Here is a 7,438-nt window from a genome sequence, read left to right on the forward strand (position 1 = left end):
CTATGGAAGGACAAACACCTTCATATGGTACCCATTTCCAAATCCTCTAGAAGCATATCTAAGAACTTCTCATTAACTCTACTTCGCAGTTATTGGATTTACTAACTTGGAATTTCTCCCGTGGATCCAGAGTCTGTGCTTCATCTCCTTGGTTCCTCGGGGCTCTGTCTTACATGGCTAGAACATTTTGCTCCCACAGCTGTTGGAAGAGACCCATTGATGTACCCAGAGGAGTTGCTTAGCATCTTAACAGCAGGACCAAAAGGAGCAAAAAGAAAAAAAAAAAAAAGAAAATGGAAATCATGGTTAGTAATTGATTGATCTCATTCTGTAGGAATTCTTTTTGGAAAGGGAGCTGCAGTGTTGTGACAGACGGTAAATCATCTGTAAGAATGTTTACCATGAAATTCTAGCAAAAGAAACGGCTCAAGAAACTTCCTTGGTACACAAACAGAGTCTGCTCTGAGGCCCAAAGGGGACCTGGAAAACTTTATCCTTGTGACAGAGAGGTTGTCTATTCTAGTGCTCCGGTCAGCTGAAGCTGCAGTAGCGCTTGAGATACACAACCTGCTAGGATGTTGTTTATTAAAAAAAGAAAAAAAAAATCTTCTGATTCTTAAATCAACTCCACTTAAAAGTCTAGTTGTGGGATGTATGAAGAAATGCAAAGCAAGCTCAGTCTCGATCTACTGAGTGTAAACCAGGAATTACTATTTCAATTTTACAGAGTTTTTAGATTGATTTTTTAAATTTCCTAAATTCACTAAGTTTGTACGTTTCAGAGTCAGAGTTCAAACTCCAGTGTATTTGGCTCCAAAGTTTGCATGGCTGCTTTGTTGAGGGCAGGGTCATGCATTCTACATATTTTCCTTACTTGATTACAATATTCACCACCCTAAGTATGTAGAATCTTGGAATAGAAAGGTTAGAAGAAGCTTAGACATCCCATGATCTAATTTTCTCACAATAAAGATAGGAATAGGCCCAGAGGGGAAAGGCTATCATCCTTGCTTATCTTCACGTAAAGACCACAGCCAGAATAGTGACTGGTTGACCCTCAGTTCAAAATGCTGTCTTCTGTTCAGTTGCATCAATTTGAATGGGCACTTAATATATTTTGCTGGTTGATTTTTTAAAAATATAATTCATGACATCACACTCTCTCCTTCTAAGCAAGTCATTGCTAAATCCCAAGAGTCCACCTTCTGTTCCACTTTTCTTTTTGTGGCTGGTGGTTACCAGTATTTAATGTATCAAATCTTTCCCTTCTAGTCCAGTGAACAGCAACACTGTTGGACACATTGAGGAAGGAAAGAAAAATCAGCTGTGAGCTTCAGGAACTTACTATGGACTGAGAGAGCCAGACATGAGAACTTTTTATTTCAATACCTTATATAATCCTCTAGGGGTTATTAAAGCAGAGATGAGGGGCTCCTTCTCCAGCCTGGGAAAATAGAGGGATCTTCTTGGAGGATTAATGAATTCAATTGATTAATTATTCTACCCATTCACCAAATACTTTGGTACCAGTATTTGATACTCTTCTGTGTTAGGTCCTCTTCTAGGGATTAGGGGATACAGCACTAAGAAGGTCAAGATTTTTTTTTTTTTCTGTCTAATGGAAGAGATGAGACATAAAAATAAACAAAATATTCAAAGTAGCAGTAATGTTGAAAAATATACCAGGCAAAAGTCTAGAGAATGATATGGGATTGAGGATCTATTATAAAAAGAGTGGCCAGGGAAGACTTCTTCAAGAGATATCTTTTGATCAGAGAACTAATGGAGAAGAACTTCAGTTATCTTTGATAACTGCTTCCCAGGCAGAAGGAAAAAGTAGGACAGATGTCTTGAGTCAGAGTCAGTTTGATATATTTGAGTAATAGTCAAAGCCATTATGGGTAAAGTAGAGTCAGTGAGGCTTACTGTCGGAGGAGATGGGGATAGAAATGTAGGCAAGGATCAGATCACAGGCTGTGTAGGTCACAGGCAAGTGGATGGCAGTCAAATGGAGAAGGACTGTCCAATCTTTTCCTTCTTGGTAGGCATCACTGACAATGCCATGACATCAACACAGAGAAAAGTAAAGTTAATAGCAAACAAATCATTCTGATGCCCATCCTATGATTATGACTAATACATTCCTGCCATAGATCAAATCCCATCAAAACATCTCTCTAGAAAATGTAGAGTTCAGAACCCCTGGCCCCAGCACTGCCACCCTCTCCACCAGGCATCCTACATTGATCATCTCTCTCTCTCTCTCTCTCTCTCTCGTTCTTTGTCATGTTGCTAACATCCCTTAAAGGAGATGGTGTAACTCCAAGTAAAGCTGTGTCCATAAATATTTAGACTGAATAGAAAATGTGCCAAAGATGCAAAGAATCTGTCCAGAGGGAGATGAGATCTTCTCTTTGTTCTCTTCAGGCTTGTAATTTAACTCATGGATACATGTCTTTGAATAATACATAACTATCAATTTACCTAAAAGAGTTACATAGAAACCTTAGCCTCTGTCTTTCTGCTGTGCCCTGCATGGCATTTTCTTCTCATCCAGGGATATACACTCCTCTTTATTTTTTCTTCTATCACCCTCTCTTTCTTCTCTATTCCCATGTCTCTGATCACATACTGTGCACCAGGGTCTGTTAAGCTTATCTCAGCAGAGTCTATACCCACTACCTCTTCTCATCCCATAATCACTTGTCAATTCATTTTAATCAGCTTCCTCCCTCCACCCCTCTTCCTTTGGTCTGCTCCCACTGAGGTCAATCTAGTCTTCATATTACTAAGCCCAGTGGCCACCTTTCTGGTTCTTATTTTACTAGACCTCTCCATTGCATGGGTCATGCTAATTGGTCCTTCCTGAAACACATCTTTTGGCATCTGTTTGCATCACTCTTCTGCTTGAACAATGCTGACCATTCCTTCTCTCTCTCTCTCTCTCTCTCTCTCAAATTTTCAGCTTCCCATGGAGTCTATCTTTGGCACTCCTCTCTCTAGCTCCATCTTTGCTTGCCACCATGCTGTCATCCATGCTGGGGCTTCGGTTCTAAAAGCTTCCACACCTCTATTCTCTGCCTAGACTTAATAGCCAGTTCCTATCTGTGGGCATGGAATGCTAAGCCTCAGCCAAACCACACTCTCATCTGATTAACAGATTTCAAAGTGACCCTGATGTACCTCCTTATTTTTATCCCAGACTGGAGCCTTCTCCCTCCAACTAGCTTGCTGAGTGACCTTGAGTAAATGCCTTCCCGTCCCTGGGCTTCAGATACTCCCAAGTATAAAGTGAGTGAATTAAGCCACTCCCAACTTCCTTCCAGCTTTAGATGGACATGATACATGACCATAAAAAATAAATAAATAAACAAACAAATAAATAAATAAATAACTGTTGTGGCTTTAAAATGGACAAAAAGCAACACCCCATCCCTCTCCCCAAATTCAGAACCAAGCGCATACTTGAAATTAGAGTCATATTTCAACAAAAGAAACCCAAAGTCAGCCTCATTAGATAAAAGTAGACCCATCTACTGGTTCCTCTTTACCTATTTCCAAATCCTCCTAGTAGATATTTCCTTAAGAAGGCAGAGAAACCATGCTCTCCTAGTAATTGCATGATGGAAATTATTCCTCTTGAATGTTTGATAATGACACATTTTGATTTAATTTAGGTTTTTCAACCTTGAGAGAAATTCCAAAGCTGGGGGAATGTTTAAACTCCTTCCAGCTGCCTATTTAGCATGAAGAGCTCTTCCCTAGACCTGGGGGTGAGAGAACTCTTACCTTCTCCTTTAATCAAATCAATTTAGTCTGAAAAGAAGGCCAACTTGACAGCTTGCATTTCACTAGCATGTTACCTCTCTAAGCATCTATAATTTTTTCCTGCTTTACGGAATGAGATGGGTTGCTTGATTTTAAGGGCTCTCAATCAACAGGCACCAAATGAAGTTACATATTTGAAGTCATACAAAATAGAAAGTACTCAAGGACGAACAAGGTTAAGAGTGTACAGACCTTTCAGTTGTCTACAGATATTATCATCTGTGATGTTTACAGATGTGGAAGAGGGTCAGAAGGCAGATGTGACATGTCTGAGATCACCCAACTACCAAGGTGGTACTATAAATCTTGATCTTGTAATTTTTAGTGCAGTGATTTTTGCCCGCACACAGCATACCAGATTATAATAAGCCCTTGACATTTCTTTAATAAAGATTGTAATCTTTTAAATCAATAACACAAGTATATGGTTCAGGGCAATGCCTAATTTAACATTGCTGTAATTTCAAAGACAATAATTATATGAATTCTCCTCCTGGTCTGTTTATTATGCTGCTCCACTGTAGACTAACACATTGAAAATTATTTAACTCTATTTTAATTGGAAGAGTGATATAATCATTTTTAGGAATTATACCACTCTTCTAGTGAATTGTCAAATCTTTTTAAAAAATTAATTAATTAATTAATTAATTAATTAATTTATTTATTTATTTATTTGAGAGAGGGAGAGAGTGAGCCAGAAAGACACAAAGGCAGAGAGAGAGAGACAGAGAGAGAGCAGGAGTGGTATAGGGAGGGACAGTGGGGAGACTCCCCACTGAGGAGGGAGCCCAATGTAGGGCTCAATCCCAGGACCCTGAGATCTTGACCTGAGCAAAAGGCAGACACTTAACTGACTGAGCCACCCAGGTAGCACTGAATTGTTAATTCTTATAGTTAATATAATAAAGCACAATTATAACAGTGTTTTTTTTTCTTTATTTTTTCAGTAAATCAATAAGTACTACATAAATAAGTCTCACTATGAACTCAATAGTAGTATTGTGGGGCACTCATCCCTCACTGCCTGTGGAGAAATACCTACTAAAGCTCTCCCCTCTCACACCCCCCACTACTCATGCTCTGTTGATCATGTTGATGATCAGAAGCTAGTTGATCATATTAATGAATTTGGGAGATGTTGCTGAGCCTATTTAGCTTATCTCAGTGTTCTCCATTTGGTCCCAGGACAGCAGCATCAATATCACTAGAAAACATACTAGAAATACAAACTCTTAGCTCCCCCTCCCCTCCCTACCCCCTATTCTCGACTTCTGAATAAAAAGAGCTCTGAGGGTGGGCCCAGTCATCTGTCTGTTGACAAGTCCACTGAATGATTATGATGGCCACTCAAGTTTGGGGACCTCAGGTTAGCTGATTTCTCCTTTCTCTCTTTGGCTCTCCTGTCTGCAGAAGAGCTATGTTCTGGTCTGCTTTCTGTCATTTGGTTAAAAAAATTAGTTTGTCCAGTAGGGTTGGGGGAGAACATGCAGTTAAGCAGAGTTACCCATGATGGAAGGTTCCCATATGCTAATTTCAGGTGCAATGTTAGAAAACCCATGATTTCCGATACCTACACCGTGTCCTCCAACCAAACTTTAATCTAATAAAACTGACATTAGGATTCTCTTGTTTAAATATGACTCTTATTTCAATTCTGCAGTTGGTGCTGAATTTGGAGAGAGGGATGGTGTATTGCTTATTGGGCTCTTTAAAACTGCAAAAATATTATTTATTGGTTTCTTAATGGGTACATATCATATCCATATAAAGCTGGAAGAAGATTTGGAATGATCCAACTTGCTCACTTAATAGTTGGAGTAACTGAAAGCCCAGAGAGGGGAAGACATTTACTCAAGGTCACTTAGCAAGTCAGCTAGCTGGAGGTGGAGGTCTTCCAGTTCTGGGCTCAGACCCACACATCTAGCCAACACAACCATGAGGTACCTTCACCATTTCCAAGTTGGAACAGAGGAAATGCGTATTTGGAATAGTTCATCTTACTACACTGAAGATTTCCTAATTTACATTTCAGTCTGGAAATCATGGATGTGTCTTTATCTACCTCATTCTCATGGCCCCCTAGTGAATATGGCCTCTGTCAGTGTCACATCCTTGTATTCCTGCCCCAGCTTCCTGCATCCCACTGCTTTGACAGGAATTGAAAATGCATTGCAGCTGTTCAGCATCTCTGTGGAAGGAACCAAATTCTTAATCCCGAACTGAGCTCATCCCAGGGAAAGCACGTTGTGTAATGAGGAAGTGCTCTCAACTACGCCACTGAGCTCACCCCCTTTTCCTTTTAGTCATTTTTGTTTCCAGACTGCCGTCTAATTATTTCTCCAAATTGGGTTGCTTGATCTGCTGCCAGAGACATTTCCTACGAGTTAACAATTTGGCCTTCAGAATTGTCTTCTGACTGATCTAATTTTTATTGACATTATGCTTTCCTCTTCCTTGATTCCTTTTCTTGGTTGTCTGTTTGCACGCATTTCTCGTATTCAGAAGCTTCACAGCAGCCGCCAGCTTTGATGCTAGAGACCAACCAATGTATCCCTACCTTTAATTTAATAATGCCACCTAGAATTTACTGAGTAATTGCTACGCACCAAACAATGTGCTAAGCATTTTGCATGTGTTGGCTTAACCAATCCTCTTACTGCATCCTATGGGGTGGGTACTGTTATCAGCCCCCCTTTTAGATAAGCAGCTGAGGCACAGTGAGGTTAACTTCTCCAAAGTCATAGCTATTAAGTGGTGGAGTCAACATTTAAGCCCTGGTTAGTGGAATCCATAGATTTCCCATTAGCCCTGGGTTATACCATCATCTCCATGCACAATGATCTGGAACATGTCTTTATACTCCTACCTTCTCGATGTGCTATTCCTTTCTTTGCTCTGTATATGTATATATTGTGGTAGAGTTTGAGCCCAATCTTCTCCAAGATCATTTTACACAACGAGGTGTATGTTGGTTTTCTGGGATGACTTAGCAGAGGTAGAAGGCAGTGCAATCTACAAGTTTGGCTGAAGCTTCACAGGGGGCACATTTGGTCCCAGGCCTGTGCCAAAAGGAAGAACTGGAGAGAGATGATTCTTGGGCAAATATTCAGGAATTTTCCAGGAGTGTACAAAAACCAAGAGTGATCATCACAGATATCTCTGGAGACTACCTATAACCAGCAACATGGTGTGATAGATGCAGAAGATCTTGCTGCTGGCTTGGCGTCCCAGGTTGGCCCCTGGTTACAGTCAAACCCCTTGCAGTTTATAGAAGAGATAGTCAAGTTCTATTTGGGGAAAACTTACAATGTGAAATCCAGAGAGAATGGATTCACTGGGGACACCCAGCAGACATCGAAGATCTGAGCAGAATTATCATTCAGAAGTGTAGGCATGGGCAGCCCGGGTGGCTCAGTGGTTTAGTGCCGCCTCCAGCCCAGGGCCGGATCCTGGAAACCTGGGATCGAGTTCCATGTCGGTTTCCCTGCATGGAGCCTGCTTCTCCTTCTGCCTGTGTCTCTGCCTCTCTTTCTTTGGTCTCTCATGAATAAATAAATAAAATCTTAAAAAAAAAAAAGTGTAGGCATAATACAAATAGCTCTTCATA

This window comes from Canis lupus, chromosome 11, assembly GCF_011100685.1.
Source record: "Canis lupus familiaris isolate Mischka breed German Shepherd chromosome 11, alternate assembly UU_Cfam_GSD_1.0, whole genome shotgun sequence".
Taxonomy (NCBI): Eukaryota; Metazoa; Chordata; class Mammalia; order Carnivora; family Canidae; genus Canis; species Canis lupus.